Genomic DNA, 15928 nt, shown 5'->3' on the forward strand with positions numbered 1-15928 from the left:
TGCACTTTGCTAGAGAAAGTCTTTTCTAATCAAAATTTTCAAAAATGTCTTGACTCTTTCTCGAAGCTTCATCCCATCTTTCCTTCCGGTATTGGTTAATTAGTCTCGGTTTGTCACCTCCCCTCGTGACGTTCGGGAATGGGGGAGGAAATGTGTGTGTTAGTTGTGTTAGTTATTAGTTTTTCAGTATGTCGCTTCTCTCTTCATCCCTTATCAGTTTTATTCTCATCATTCTCCTTGCTTATTTCTCTCTTTTACATACATTGAGGATAATGCATGATTTAGGTATAAGGGAGGGTTTTAGTGTAGTTCTTAAAAAACAGAAAATCTAAAAAAATTTGAAAAAATAAAAAAATTTAAAAAAATAGAGACATTTTTAACTAAGTTGTCTTACTCTCTCTTGAACTTTAATAGTAGTTGGTGTTAACATGTTTTCAAAAACTTATATGTATAGTGCCTTTTAGATTATTTAAACGTGGTTAGGTAAGATGTCTTTGTGAAACTTGTGTTAAACGGTTTTCACTCTAGATTCCAAGATGGCACTTTTTGCACAAGACCTTTGTTGGAAAGATTGTCTAGGAATGTTATTCGATACTTGAGAGAGAACCAACATGTTGAAACAATGTCGAATCAAATTTTTGCGAAAAAAATATATAAAAAAATGTAAAAAGAAAAAAAATTGATGAATAAACTACTTCAATACCCATTATTCTTATAAACAAAAATATTTAGATAATAGGCACAAGTAGAATTGACTAGTCTTGTTTTGTTACTCGAGTTATTAAGTTCGTCTAGGGATTTCAAAACCTAGTGCCCTAAAACCATCTGGCTTGGGAGTCACTGATCTAAAGCTCGCTACATGAGTAACATAGAAAGCCTAAGAAAATAGACATCATAAAGTCAATTGAAACAAAAAAAGAAAAAAGAAAAAAAAAAGAATAATTTTGTGAAGTTTGGCTAGATACTTGTTTTGATAGAGAATGGGTCAGTTCAATATTAGTTGAAAAAGAGAAAATGCTCTTAGACAGTTAAATCCATTAAAGGCCTTAAATTCACTACACACCTTGGGATCTTTTGTAAAAATTCTAAGTCGACATAAGCAGATTTAAGTCACCTACATCTTGGCTATTACTAGAAGAGTCTTTAAAGCACATATTTTCCTTATAAAATCTTTTTGTGGACACCAATGTATATTAGAGTAAAATTGAGGTAGATGCTTGTTAAATTGTCTCAAAGATTTTATGGGTATATCTTCTGTAAACCCTTAGGAGATAACACTCCTCCTATGGAGATCGTCTTTGGGTTTAACGGGTTGGTAAACCTAAAATTTCCCGTCACGCCTACGAAAAGGAGCATAGGATTTTTCTTAGTTAACATTTTGATTTTACTCGAGGACGAGCAAAAGAAAGGTATGGGGGCATTTGAAAATCACATATTTTTGCATAATTTTATACCTATTTATTGTTTGCTTTCATATTTTTAATAAATTAATTTGTTACATTCTCATCATTTTGTAGATATTTGAAAAAATGAGAAATGTGAAGAAAATAGGAGAAAAGGGCAAGAATGGAAGAAACATAATGTTACCAAGCAACTTGGAGAAAAAGCCAAAGGAAAGAGTTGGTGAAAATCAAGGGTCAAGATCAACATAACACACCTCTCACTTGGATGACCAAGATTCACCCAACTCCACCATAAACCCTACTTTTTAGCTATTAAATACCCCATTTTTCCCCTTGTACTGAACCTTAGTTTTATCTTAGTTTACCCTAAATTTAGTAGTAGTATCTCGTTTCAATTTCTAGATCTAGTTTTATTTCATTGTAGTAGCTCTCAAAAGTTGTAAACACTCTCTTCAATTAATGTCATTCAAGTCTTGTTATTACATCCTCTCCTCTATTTTTATGTCTTCTTATTTTTATTTTGGGTTATGATATCTTTTAATGTCACACAAGTTACATACTTGGAGATATAAAAGGAGCCCACTAGATTTGAAAGTTTTATTGTCTTGCTCGGATCTTGTTAAATTTTTCCGACCAGTTTAATTTTTCCGGTGAAATATAATTTGCTGGAGAGATTTGCTACGCCCATTTTAAGTTTCACTTATTTTCGGTTTTACACTGTTTGTTTTCTGAAGACTCTAATTACTCGATGTGATTTTTATTTTTTTGGAGTAGATTTACTTTCGGCTTCTACTTTGCTTCCATTTTATGCATTAATTTATTTTTATTGCGGTCCGTCTGTCTAGCTAGTTTTACCAGCAACAATTCCACCATTAATATCATTTTTCTGTAGATATACTTGGATATGCTTCATTTATGTTTTTCATCACTGCAGTCCCATATGTATTTTTTTGTTCATTTTTATTGATGACCCATTATTCTAGTTTATAGTTGCTAGGTACCATTATCATCTCTGGCCCAACTTTCAATTTCAGCCCATGTTTCATTTATAGCCCATGTTTCATTTCTAGCCCGTAGATATAGTTGTCAATATTTGCTTAGTTAATTTTTAATGTGGTTTATTAATTAATGCTTCTATTATCTTAATTAGTAAAATTAATGCTTGCCAATTTAATAGTATTATGTTGTCTTTATGAGTTCATGTCCGTAGAATTAATCTTGTTTTTTCTAATGGGTTTCTTTTCTCTATTCAAAGCCGAGCCCATATATATATGTCGAACTTCTTGTCTTGAGTGGATCATGCATTTCTTCTATCATGTTTCTTTCCCACATCATTTTCTAGCACATACTACTTTCTGTTCATGTTACTACTAGTATTATAATAATTAGTATAATTAGCTTGTTTATAAATTTCTATACTGTAATCTTCTGCCCTAAAATCCAATTTTTATACTTCTTAATTAGACTACCATGTGACTTTAGTTTAATATTTATTTGTTTTTTTATTTATTGTGTTATCATTATTTTATATAGTTTAAATAATTTCGTAATTATCTTCGATTATAGTTATTAGTTGTTAAAGATAAACTCACTCCAAAAATTACTTGTTCTAATTCGCCTAAGTTAAAAATTAAGATGGCGAAAAATTTACAGTCCTTGTGGAACGAATCTCAAAATATTAAAATGAAAATTGTGCGCTTACAATTGAAATATTTATTTTTGGCACATCAACTACTCTTAACACAAAGTTGTTATTCGTGCATTCTCAAGACAAAACATCACAGATGGTGATTGATCATATCTGAAGATTAAGCTGGAAGCAACTGTAAAAGAAATGATCTTGTGGTCAGATAATGAGACTGAATTCAAGAATCAGTTCTGATTGATATCTGTAACATCAAGAATATTTTGAGACATATTCAGCACTGGGAGTTCCGTGTCATAATGGAGTGGTATAAAGGAATAACCAGAACTTGATTAAAGCAACAAGGACAATATCAAGCTAATCAAGACTTTCTAAATACCAAAGGGCTGAAGCAGTCAATACAGTTTGCAACAAGTAAGATCAAGCATTGATCAGGATGTATATATGAAGACCACTAATGAGTTAATGGCCAACAGGAGCAAACACTGGATAACCTGGAAGTGTTTGGAGAGAATGTTCTACAGAAGCAAACAATGAAATGTTTTCAGTTGTTTGAAGATCTTGGCATTTGCAGCTAAGACTTGTGAGGATATTCTTCATGGCTACTCAGTGGAGTCTACAACCTACAGGGCACAGTTCAACAACAAGCTGTTAAATGAAAAATTAATGGTATTGATGATTCATATCCAAGCAGTGGAATGGCAGTGTATAACACAACTCATTACTTCAATGAAGCCAGTAAGCAAGGGTAAGGATTTTTAGGAAATCCTGAAAACAGTTTAGGGGGAGCAAAAAAAAGGATCAATTACTCAAACACAACACCACATTGCAAATTAAGATGACACCACAAGAACATATCTGCTGAGACAAATGGTTTAATGTCAATATTATTCCCAGAGTCTAGTTCTTAAGTGATCCATATGGTGGAGTAATGATTAGCATGGCTACTGAGTATGAATGATTATTTCTCTAGTTTTCTATCTGAAGAAGAAACTAAAAAAGTTATAGAAGCTCTAATAGATCCAGATTGATTGGGTGATTGCAAGGGAAGATGAACTCAATCAGTCAGCAAACAGATAGTAGGGAAGTTGGTATCCAAACCAAATGATAATTTTGTAATTGGTACAAGGATAACCAGAAGTAAAAACTGGATGATAATGGCATTGTTACGAGGGACAAGGCCAAACTGGATGCTAGGTTATTATCAGGAAGCAGTATTTAACAAAAAGCACCAGTGATGAGACTTGAGGATATTACGATATATCAAGCACCTGATTCACATTCAAACTTGGAATGGACTCTAGTAGATGTGTACAAGTGTTCTCCTGGTTGGTGAGTCAAAAGAGGAAGTCAATGCACAACACTCGATGGACGTTGTGGTTACATATTTATTGGACTCTATAGAGATCTTCTTTGTTAGGTAATGAATAACACACACGGGGGGGGGGGTGAATGTGTTTTACTATTTTTAGGCTTTTCTTGAAAGTTATTGGTTGAACAAAGTAAAATAAATCTTGTATAAAAAAGTGTTCATGGATAATTTAAACTCGCAGAAAATAAGGAACACAGATCTTCAAAACTCACTTAATTTTATATTAAAATTAAGACTATTTTGCTACAAAATTTCTAAGCTCTTTGATGTTAAAGAGCTCAGCTTCTTCTTGACAGTGTTACAAGAATTTTTATCTAGATTGTTGCAACTGACTAAAGGACCAGTGTTAACTTTATAACTTAGTTAACTGCTGGTTTACACAGTGGATAATAAAATTTGCTATTAGCTTTTTTAAACTGTCACTTATCATTTTTATTTATAGAAAAGCAGATCTTCCATTTCTGGCTTAACATTATTTAGCATCCCGTGTTCACTTTAATCTTCCTCTGTCAGTTAATCTTTGCCATTGATCTTGCACATTCTTCAAGCTGCTTTTTGTAGACTTGTCAATCCAGCTGTTGGATTGTATGTTGATTGTTTATCTTGGATATTGAACTGGTCTGCAATTCTGTACTTTGAGAATGTACATCAAGATCTCCAGTTTAGGTCTATAGAGCATTTGACATCTCGATAAGTATATTGGTTTATCGAGATCTCTAGTTCTCTATATTCAGTTTGGCTTGTAGAGGTCTTCAGTTCTCTGTAAGAGATTTTTGGCTTGTCGAGATCTCTAGTCTTCACATCTTCACTTTGTCTAATCGATAACTCTTAGTTCTCTAGTGGATTCTTGACTTGTCGATATCTCAGAGTTCTTTAGTCAAATTCACCTTATCGACATCTCAGAGTTCTTACGTGAATTTTGACTTATCGATATCTCTGAATTCTCTAGTGTAAATTGACTTATCGATAACTCAGGGTCTCTACTGAATGTAGGCTTGTCGATAACTCTAAGTTCTCTAGTGAAGAAATGACTTGTCGATATCTCCAATCTTCAGTTCTTCAATTTGGCTTGTCGATATCTTCCTGAGTTCTCTAGTAGCTTTCCTGACTTCTCGATAACTCATTCTGGAGTTCTCGAATGACTTCTCTATAACATTAAATCTGTGGCTTGTAAATATCTTGACTTAGAGTATTTTTTTTAAACAGATTTATTCAACTCCAAGCTTCTTCAAAATTCTTTTGAGGCATGATCTTCTTGATCTTCTTCCAGATAGAATCCTTAGGCTTGATACTGTCTCAGGAAAAAGGCTTCAGTCTGCTCCTTTACATTTTTACAGACTTTAAATGTTACAAGTACAAAATACAAATTAAGATAATCAATACAACTTACTTAGGGTTGGCCCCAAGCTTAACTGATTACTAAAAATAACAGTTCATTAATCTCTTACTCAGATCAGATGTCCATTTGACTTGCTTCATATTATAATAGAGATGTTAATGACATTGTTATCTCCAGTGATCTTTGACATCATCACTTATATATTATAATATCCCCCAACTTGTTCATTATGGAATTATACACAAGTTCTGATTTATGATGTCAAAACTTTAACTAAATGTAGAAGCCAATCTCCCCATCTGGTCTTCTTTTGTTGAAGTGCATTTAGGTTTATTCTTCTCTCCCCCTATGAAAGAATATAATTTTCTTATCTGGAAACACCCATCAGCTATTTTGGTAGGCATTTAGATATTTATTCTCCCCCTTTTTGACATTATCTCCAGGTAGAAAGATCCACCTAGATGCACATTGTTCAAATTGCTGTCATTGTCCACTTAGAACACTGTCTGCAACTTCAAGCTTCAGTGAGATTTGTGGTGATGAGTTTATCAAATAGAATAGGAGTTTCACTTAGATCTGCATAAAAAGTTTATCAATAATAAAAATCCTAAGCTCTCTGTTCTTTTGAATAAGTAGTCTCACTACTCATCACTGCACTAGTCTCATGACTTTTGAGAGTCAGAGTTCACTCACAAGGATTACTAAATCCATACACTCATCTACCTCTCATTTTTCCAGGAAGGATCCTGCCTCTCTTAATCTCTGTTTTTCTCTCAATCTTTTCTCTTATTCTCACATGAAGGGCTCAGTTGTTGTTTGCCTTACAGAAATAAGAGGTGGCTGGGAAGAGTTGTCTGTGATCATATGATTAGGGGTAATCCATATAGGTCTAATCATAGTCATTTCATCAGAAAAGAGAATACTAGCGTGAAGTTGTGAGGTGAATGAATTATTAAAAACACTTGTGACTATGGTCACAGTTTGACTCACAGATTACTCTGTGGTTTTGATAGTATGTTGTTCCTCACTTGTAGTGGGAACCTCCAACTGAATTGGAGGGGATTTGACTGGGTGACTATCATGTACACTAGTCTCAAACCCTTGTGTGTCTTGTAACACACTAGCACATACATGTGCTATACTTGCCCTTCTCATGACATTATCATAGGCAATTGTACTTCTAGCTTTGAGTGCTAAGGCAGCTAGTGCTAGAGTTATGAGGGGAGTTGTTCCTTCATGAGGAACCTCCAATTGAATTGGAGAGGATTTAGATAGCTCCCCCTCAGGAGTACTACTCTCAAACCTTTCAGTCTGTGAAGATTGTTTTGCACATGAAAGTGCATTAGGGATACTCATGGAATATTAAAAAAAACTGATAAGTTTCCCATGTTTGTGGTGGTTTCTCTTCTCAAACAACAAAAAAATCTGAAGAACAATATGAACATGTCGTTCTTCTGTAAAACATGTTTCTTTTGAGAGTCACCTGAGTGGGATTGTGTTTGAGTTTGTGTTTGTGCTGTTGTATCTAGGAGAACTGCAGTTTGATTTATACGAGTTTTAACTGTAATTTAACATAAATACCTGTTGTTTGAGTGGATTGTGTTGAACCTGTAATGGATTGAACATATTTATCTGTTTGGAGTTTTAATTAGGCATAAGCATTGAGATATACACTTGCAAGCATTATGACAGGAAAATTGATAATCAATTACATTGTAAACACAAAGCAATCAAGACATAAACAACAAGCAATAAAAACAAATTGATAGAGAAGCACATAGTACATTAAGATTCAGATTACATCAAGTAAATCCTAATCCTAACTACTCTAATTTTGGCTTCTTCTCCTCGGCCTCTAACCTCCTTGCCCTACGCTGGTAAGCTCTAGACATGGAGTGTGCAAGAGAGATGATCCTCTCCTACAACCCCAGAGCAGCTAGGAGTTGCTACTCAGCCACCTTTGCACATCTCTCCAGCTCTAGAGAGACTTCCCCCTCAAAAAAAAGAATACTGATCTGATCATTCCACGAGAGTTCGTCAAAGACATCAAGTGGAATATCAAAGGGGCTGCAAACAACCCCTCTAAGACGAACACGAAGTCCGATAGGATCAAAGTATATTTGATCATCATCCAGATGATGGACAGGTTGGTAAACTCCATTAATAAGTCTGTAAAAGACTGGGGCATCCATTTGAGAGAGAAAGAGAGATAAACAGGAGGTGAGTTTTGAAATTAGATGTTTGTTGAGAATGAGAGTAGTGATGAATGATGAAGAGTGAAGGGTTTTAATTTATAGAGGGAGAAAATATAGAAACCAAGAGACTCTTGAGTTTCCCGGTTAATAAGAGTAATAATCACATAAGCATACTTTATGAGAAACTAGACAGTTAGAAATAACTAGTTACTATTCCCCATGCAAGTACTCAAGAATCTTAGTTCACTTTATGATAACTATTCCCCATGCAAATAAAGAAGTACTCATTACACAAAAAATAACTCCTTCTATCAGAAAAATATATCACTAGCTAGCTCATCAAAACATATACTGATAAAGAATTATTTTGAATAAATTCAAAACACATAATAAGTATATAGTCAAATAAATTTAACCATTATCAGCATTCTCAAAACCATCACATGTAATGTACTAGTCTACTTACATTGGACTAACATATTTCCATAAAAAAAATTGCACATAAGCACGTAAATGAGTCAATAAGTCAGAGTAATTATAGAAAAAGTATGTCAAAAGTATTTTGCTGAACATAATTTATAAATTAAATTATTTCAGTTTTTCATACTTTTGCTTCTTTTGATCTGTTATTTATTAACTTCATATATTGAGGATATGAATTAATAAATATTCAGCTTGCTTAGAATTTTGAGAAATTCCAAATAAAAATGTATTCGTGAAGTCTGGGTATTTATAGTAAAAGTAAATGACTTGTCGAGAACTCAAAAATAGACATTTGGAGTTAGTCTATCGAGAAGTCATTTTGAGAAATAAAGTACATATCGAGAAGTCATTTTAAATTACTCTTATATAGAACTCAAAATTAACTTATCGAAATGTCAAATAAATACCCAGTTGTCCAAAAAGTGGTATGAACTGATTCTAACTTTTATTCAAAATAAAATTATAATAAATTTTCCAAAAGTATTTTACCAAAATAATTTATCAATTTAAATTATCTCAGTTCTGAGTTATCGATAAGTCAAAAAATGTACTTGTAGAGAATTCTGTGAATGAACACTACTAGAGAACTCTACAAGGACTTATCGATAAGTCATTTTAAGCCTATCGAGAAGTCACTCGAGAAGTCAGTAAATTCACTTATCGAGGACTCACTCGAGAAGTCCTAAAATGACTTGTCGAGCAGTCAATTTATACTTATCGAGAACTCAGTTCTCCAAATACTTTTGGTTATTGCAATTCTGCCTTGTGTTAATTTTACATATTAAGAATGTAAATTAACAACTGAGCAGTTTACTTAGAATTTGAAAAATTCCAAGTTAATTGAATTTGAAAAATAAATATGCAGAGATTTCTGAAATATCTATATTTCATATTTCAGTTAATTTCCAATTTAATTAAATTAATTTTGATTTACTGGAGATTAATCTACTGCAAAACATTAGCTGAGTTCTTGCCTTAAGATGAAGAGTTAAGCATTCCAATTTCACCAACAAGTCTCGTGAAAGTTGCTTCATCCAAAGGTTTAGTAAAAATGTTAGCTAATTAGTTTTCCGTTGGTACAAAAATGAGCTCAATGGTACCATTAGTAGCATGTTCTCTAATAAAGCGGTACCTTACATCAATGTACTTTGTCCTAGAATGATTAACTGGATTAGCTACTATAGATATAGCACTATTATTGTCATACATGATAGGAATTTTGTGTAACATTAGGCCATAATCCATTAGCTAATTTCTAATCCAAAGCACTTGAGGACAACAACTTCCTACAACTATGTATTCAACTTAGCTGTAGAAGTTGATACAGATTGTTGTTTCTTGCTGTACCAGGATACAAGTCTTTGTCCAAGAAATTGATAGCTTCCACTGGTACTCTTTCTATCAACCCTGCATCCAGCAAAATTTGCATCTGTGTAACCAACAGCTTCAAAACCATTTCCCTTAGGACATCATAATCCCAAGTTAGGAGTCCCCTTCAAGTATTTGAAAATCCTCTTTACAGCCATCAAAAGTGATTCTTTTGGATTGGCTGAAAATCTTGCACATAGACATGTTGCAAACATGATGTCTGGTCTACTTGTTGTTAGTAAAGCAATGATCCAATCATCTCTCTATAGCTTGAAATATCTATACTCTTACCCCTTTTATCTTCATCCAACTTTTTTTGCAGTAGACATAGGTGTAGATGAAGGTAAACAATCAACCATTCCAAACTTTTTCAATAGATCCTTGACATATTTAGTTTGGCTAATGAAAATACCATCACTTCTTTGGATGACTTGAAGTCCAAGAAAGTAACTCAGTTCCCCCATCATACTCATTTCATATTCACTTTGCATAAGCTTGGAGAATCTTGGGAAAAGCTTCTCATTAGTAGAACTAAAAATGATATCATCCACATAGATCTGAACTAGGATCATATCTTCACATGTTTCTTGTAGAAGAGAGTCTTGTATATGGTTCCTTTGGTAAAACCATGCTTTAATAGGAAATCTGATAGTGTGTCATACCAAGCTCTAGGTGTCTGTTTTAGTCCATATAGAGCCTTGAGTAACTTGTACACAAAATTTGAAAATTTTGGATCCTCAAGGCCAGAAGGCTATTGCACATAAACTTCTTCTTCTAGCTCACCATTCAGAAAGGTACTTTAATATCCATTTGATACACCTTAAAGTTTGAATGTGTAGCAAATGCTAGAAAAATTCTTATAGCTTCAAGTCTTGCAACAGGAGCAAAAGTTTCATCATAATCAATTCCTTCTTCTTGTGAGTAACCTTTTGCAACCAACCTTGCTTTGTTTCTGGTAACTATACTATTTTCATCCATTTTATTCCTGAACACCCATTTTGTTCCAATAATGCTTCTATTTTTTGGTGCAGGAACTAACTTCTAGACTTTGCTTCTTTCAAACTGATTCAGCTCCTCCTGCATGGCAGATATCAAGTGAGGATCCAGTAGAGCTTCATCAATTTTCTTAGGTTCTACTTGAGACAGAAAACATGTATGTAGGCACTCATTAGCAGTTGCACTTCTAGTCCTCATACCAGCTGTAGTATCACCAATAATTGCTTCTCTAGAGTGACTTCTATCCCACTTCCTTGTGTGAGTTTGTTGACTTGTGCCTTCATCATTTTCTTTTTTTTAGTATGACTGGTAGATCCTTCTTCTCTTTCTCCCCCTGAGTTTGTGCTATCAAATTCAGGTGTTTGGGATGAGCTTCCATTCCCATGATTTTCCTGTTCATTAGTCTCTTCATTCATCATCTGTTGTGCATTAACTTCATCTTCTCCATCAGAATCACTATCTATATTGAGGTTTTCAAATGCAAGGGCTTCAGCCTCGTTATCATCAAGGCATTCCAAGCCTGGACACTTGTCATCATCAAAGGTCACATCTGTGCTTTTTATGATCTTCTTTTGATCAGTCACATAGACTTTGTAGGCTGTTCTTCCTAGTGAATATCCCAGAAAAATTGCTTCAAAGACCTTTGAGTCAAATTTTCCCACATATTCAGAATTGTCTTTCAAAATGTAACACTTGCTCCCAAACACATGAAGATGCTTTACAGTAGGCTTTCTCTTAGACATGATCTAGTAGGGTGACTTGCCATGTGTCTTGTTAATGAGATATCTGTTCTGAGTATAACATGCAGTGTTGACAGCCTCTTCCCAGAAACTTGTTGGCAGCTTGGCATCTTGCAGCATTGTTCTAGCAGCTTCAACCAATGTTCTGTTCTTTCTCTCAACTACTCCATTTTGTTGAGGTGTTCTGGCAGCTGAGAATTCTTGAACAAGGCCTTTGCCTTTGCAGAATTCACTTAATGTAACATATCTGAATCCAGTTCCATTGTCACTCCTCAGTCTTTTCACACAATTGTAGTCTTCAGCCTGTTTTTCCATCTTCTTGATGTGCTCAATTATGATGTGTGGAGTTCATCTTTAGAGTACATGAACTCTACCCAAGTGTATCTTGAGAAATCATCCGCCATCACAAGTGCATATCTGTTCCTTGAAATTGATAAGACATTCACTGGCCCAGACAAGTCCATGTGAATAAGTTGTAAGGGTGCACTTATGGAATTCACAGTTTTTGACTTGTGACTAGATCTTTTCATCTTTCCTTTCTGACAATCTTCACAAACTTCAATTTGAGCAAATTCCAGTTTGGGCATGTCTCTCACTAACTCCTTTTTGACTAAGTTGTTAATTACCTTGAAATTCAAGTAAGACAACTTCTTATGTCATAGCTTGCTTTGTTCTTTTTATGCCTTGGTGTAGAAGCAGTAGATACCATCCTTATTTGTTGTGTCCAAGTCTGCAACAAATAAGCTTCCTTTCCTTGCTCCTTTCAGAGCAACTTCACCAGTTTTCTTGCTGCATTCTTCTTTGTTGAATAAAACTTCAAAGCCTTTGTCTGCAAATTGGCTAACACTGAGAAGATTCACTTTAAGATCGGCTACTAGTGCTACATCATCAATGACAACATTTTCAGAAACAATCTTGCCATATCCCATTATGAATCCTTTTCTATTATCTCCAAAGGTCACCAATGGGCCATCTTTCTCCTCAAAGTGTGATAGCAGGGCCTTATCACCTGTCATATGTCTGGAACATCCATTATCAATGATCCATATGACTTTCTTCACTTTGCCCTGCACACAATGAGATTCTGGTGTGTTTAGTGACCCAAGCAGTGTTGGGTACTTTCTTCTTTTTAACTGATTTAACAGAAGTAGAGTGATTTGTTTCAGATAAAAAGAGTTCAATGATTGTTGTGCATTATCCCTTTCTGATGTAGACTCAATTTTTGATTCTTTAAGGTCTACTCTCAGTTTGTGGCAACTCTTCATCACTTTCAAATTGTAAGGGATGCAGTCAAACTTGTCACAGAATGAGTAGGGATCATTTAAATTTGCTTCATTATATTTGTAGGCTCCTTCATTTGGCTTACTAACACCCTTTTTACAAAGGTAAGTTAGATGATTTGCAGAGCCACATTTTTCACACTTCTTTCCAGGAATATCTGCAACATAGGTCATATTATTGCTTTTGTTTATTCCCATTCTTCCATTTCTATTTTTCTTCTTCTTTCTTGCACCTTCAATCTTGGTTTCTTTGACAGGAGTCTTGGTACTTTGTCCATAAGATTTTCTTCAGCCTTGGAAGATTGAATTGAATTTGCATTCTTCTTTTCATTATCCTCATCTGCAATTTCTTTCTTGATAATCAATTCTTCTTCACTGAAGTTTACCTCACAAGTCTTAAACACATGTGACCCAACATTTTTCAGCATTGCTGGAACATTTTCACTCTTTGTTGCTTTTCCTCTGTCACCGGTGTTTTTCTTTTTGCTTTTTAAGGTATTATAATCAAGACCAATAGCAATGTTTGCACATGGTTTGTTTTTCTCATGGTACTGACCAACCAATTCAGATGCATTCCTGAAGGACTTCAAGTTTACTTCACTTTTCTCCAGTTTTTCTCTTAGCACAGCTTCAATCTCATTTGCACACTTCAGCTTGTTTTTCAGATAACCATTTTCTTGTTTCAAGTCTTCAAGCTCCACTGTCAACAATTCAACTTCTTGTTTTTCACTTTCAAGCTTCTTATTTAACTTTGTTAATCTGCTAACTTCTTCATTAGCAACAACCATGCTTGTATGAATGTGAAACATTTCTGTGCTCATTTTTTCAACAGTTTCCTTATATTGATTCGCATTTAAATCAGTGGAGGTAAGAGTTGGTACCTGTGATTTAGATGAGGATGACTCTCCTTGCTCCAAGGCCATGAGTGCATAGTTTCCTAGTTCTTCATCTTTATCATTTTTAGAGTCATCCCAACTTTTACCTTCTACAATATAAGCTTTGCTTTGCTGTTTCTTCAAAAGAGCTTCATATTTTGCTTCAAGTTCAAGATAAGCTTTATCTTTCTTTGCCTTCTTGGGTTTTCTGCATTCTGTAGCAAAGTGGCCTGATTCATCACAATTGAAGCACCTTATATTAGATCTATCAACAGATCCAGTTTTGTAACCACTATTGCTATCAGAATTGTACTTCCCTTTTTCCTTCCAGCTGATATCTTTGTTAAAAGACTGTCCTTTACTTTTGAAGTATCTTGGCTTCCTTACTCTAATGTTAGAGAATTTTCTAGCCAGATAGGCCATTGACTGATCTAGCTCATCCAGTTCTTCAAGAGTATAGAACTCATCCTTTTCCAATTCCAGAATGACTTGTTCCTGTGAATCAGTTGTTCTCTGTTCACTTGTTGAGGCAACTGGAATATAAGATCTTGGTTCATCATCATATGTTTGACCTTCATTTACTATTAAAGCACTTGAGCCATCTACAACATGCCCTTGACCAGATCTCAATGATTGCCTTCGAATCATCTCTAGTTCATATGTTTTAAGAATTCCATATAGAACTTCCAGAGTTATTCTGCTCAAGTCTCTCCCTTCCCTAATCTAAGCAAGTACTTTAGATTCACCTCTTCAGCTTTATAGTATTTGTCATGAAGCTGCAAGTCATTTATTAGCTTATTGAATCTTTCAAACACATTAGTAATGCTTTCCTTAGGCTTAGCCATAAAACCCTCATACTGTAAAATCAGTATCGTTCTTTGATTAGATCTAACCTCCTCAGTTCCTTCACTGAGTATTTCAATCTTCTCCCATATTTGCTTGGCAGTGTCACAGTTGACAATATTGTTGTACATCACATTGTCAAGTGACTCAATCAATTTCAATTGCAAGCTGCTATCCAGGGAGACTCTCTTCTTTTCAAGGTCAGAATACTCAGCTGGGCCTTTTGGAGCATATTGAGCTAGTATGACCATGTCTCTATCTATAGATTCCTCAACTTATACCATAGGAATGAAGGGTCCATTCTTGAGGATCTGAATGTAGAGTGGATTGGTCATCTTGATAAACAACATCATTTTCTTTTTCCAAAGAGTATATTTAGCTTTGTCAAAGGTAGGAATTTTGATGCTACTGATTTTCTGTGTATTCATTTTTCCAAATCTTGAATCTGTTTACTTTCAGATTTTGCTCTAATACCAATTGTTAGGTAATGAATAACACACAGATGGGAGGTGAATGTGTTTTACTATTTTTAGGCTTTTCTTGAAAGTTAATGGTTGAACAAAGTAAATTAAATCTTGCATAGAAAAGTGTTCATGCAGAATTTAAACTCGCAGAAAATAAGGAACACGGATCTTCAAAACTCACTTAATTTATATTAAAATTAAGACTATTTTGCTATAAAATTTCTAAGCTATTTGATGTTAAAGAGCTCAGCTTCTTCTTGAGAGTGTTACAAGAATTTTTATCAAGATTGTTGCAACTGACTAAAGGACCAGTGTTAACTTTATAACTTAGTTAACTGCTGGTTTACACAGTGGATAATAAAACGTGCTATTAGCTTTTCTAAACTGTCACTTGTCATTTCTATTTATAGAAAAGCAAATCTTCCATTTCTGGCTTAGCATATCTTTAGCATCCCGTGTTCACTTTAATCTTCCTCTGTAAGTTAATCTTTGCCATTGATCTTGCACATTCTTCAAGCTACTTTTTGTAGACTTGTCAATCCAGTTGTTGGATTGTTTATTGATTGTTTATCTTGGATATTGAACTGGTCTGCAATTCTGTACTTTAAGAATGTACCTCGAGATCTCCAGTTTAGGTCTATAGAGCCATTTGACGTCTCGATAAGTATATTGGCTTATCGAGATCTCTAGTGCTCTATATTCAGTTTGGCTTGTAGAGGTCTTCAGTTCTCTATAAGAGATTTTAGGCTTGTGGAGATCTCTAGTCTTCACATCTTCACTTTGACTTATCGATAACTCTTAGTTCTCTAGTGGCTTATTGACTTGTCGATATCTCAGAGTTCTTTAGTCAAATTCACCTTGTCGACATCTCAGAGTTCTTTAGTGAATTTTGACTTATCGATATCTCTGAATTATCAAGTGGAAC

The sequence above is a fragment of the Apium graveolens genome, chromosome 6 (genome assembly GCF_009905375.1).
Source record: "Apium graveolens cultivar Ventura chromosome 6, ASM990537v1, whole genome shotgun sequence".
Taxonomy (NCBI): domain Eukaryota; kingdom Viridiplantae; phylum Streptophyta; class Magnoliopsida; order Apiales; family Apiaceae; genus Apium; species Apium graveolens.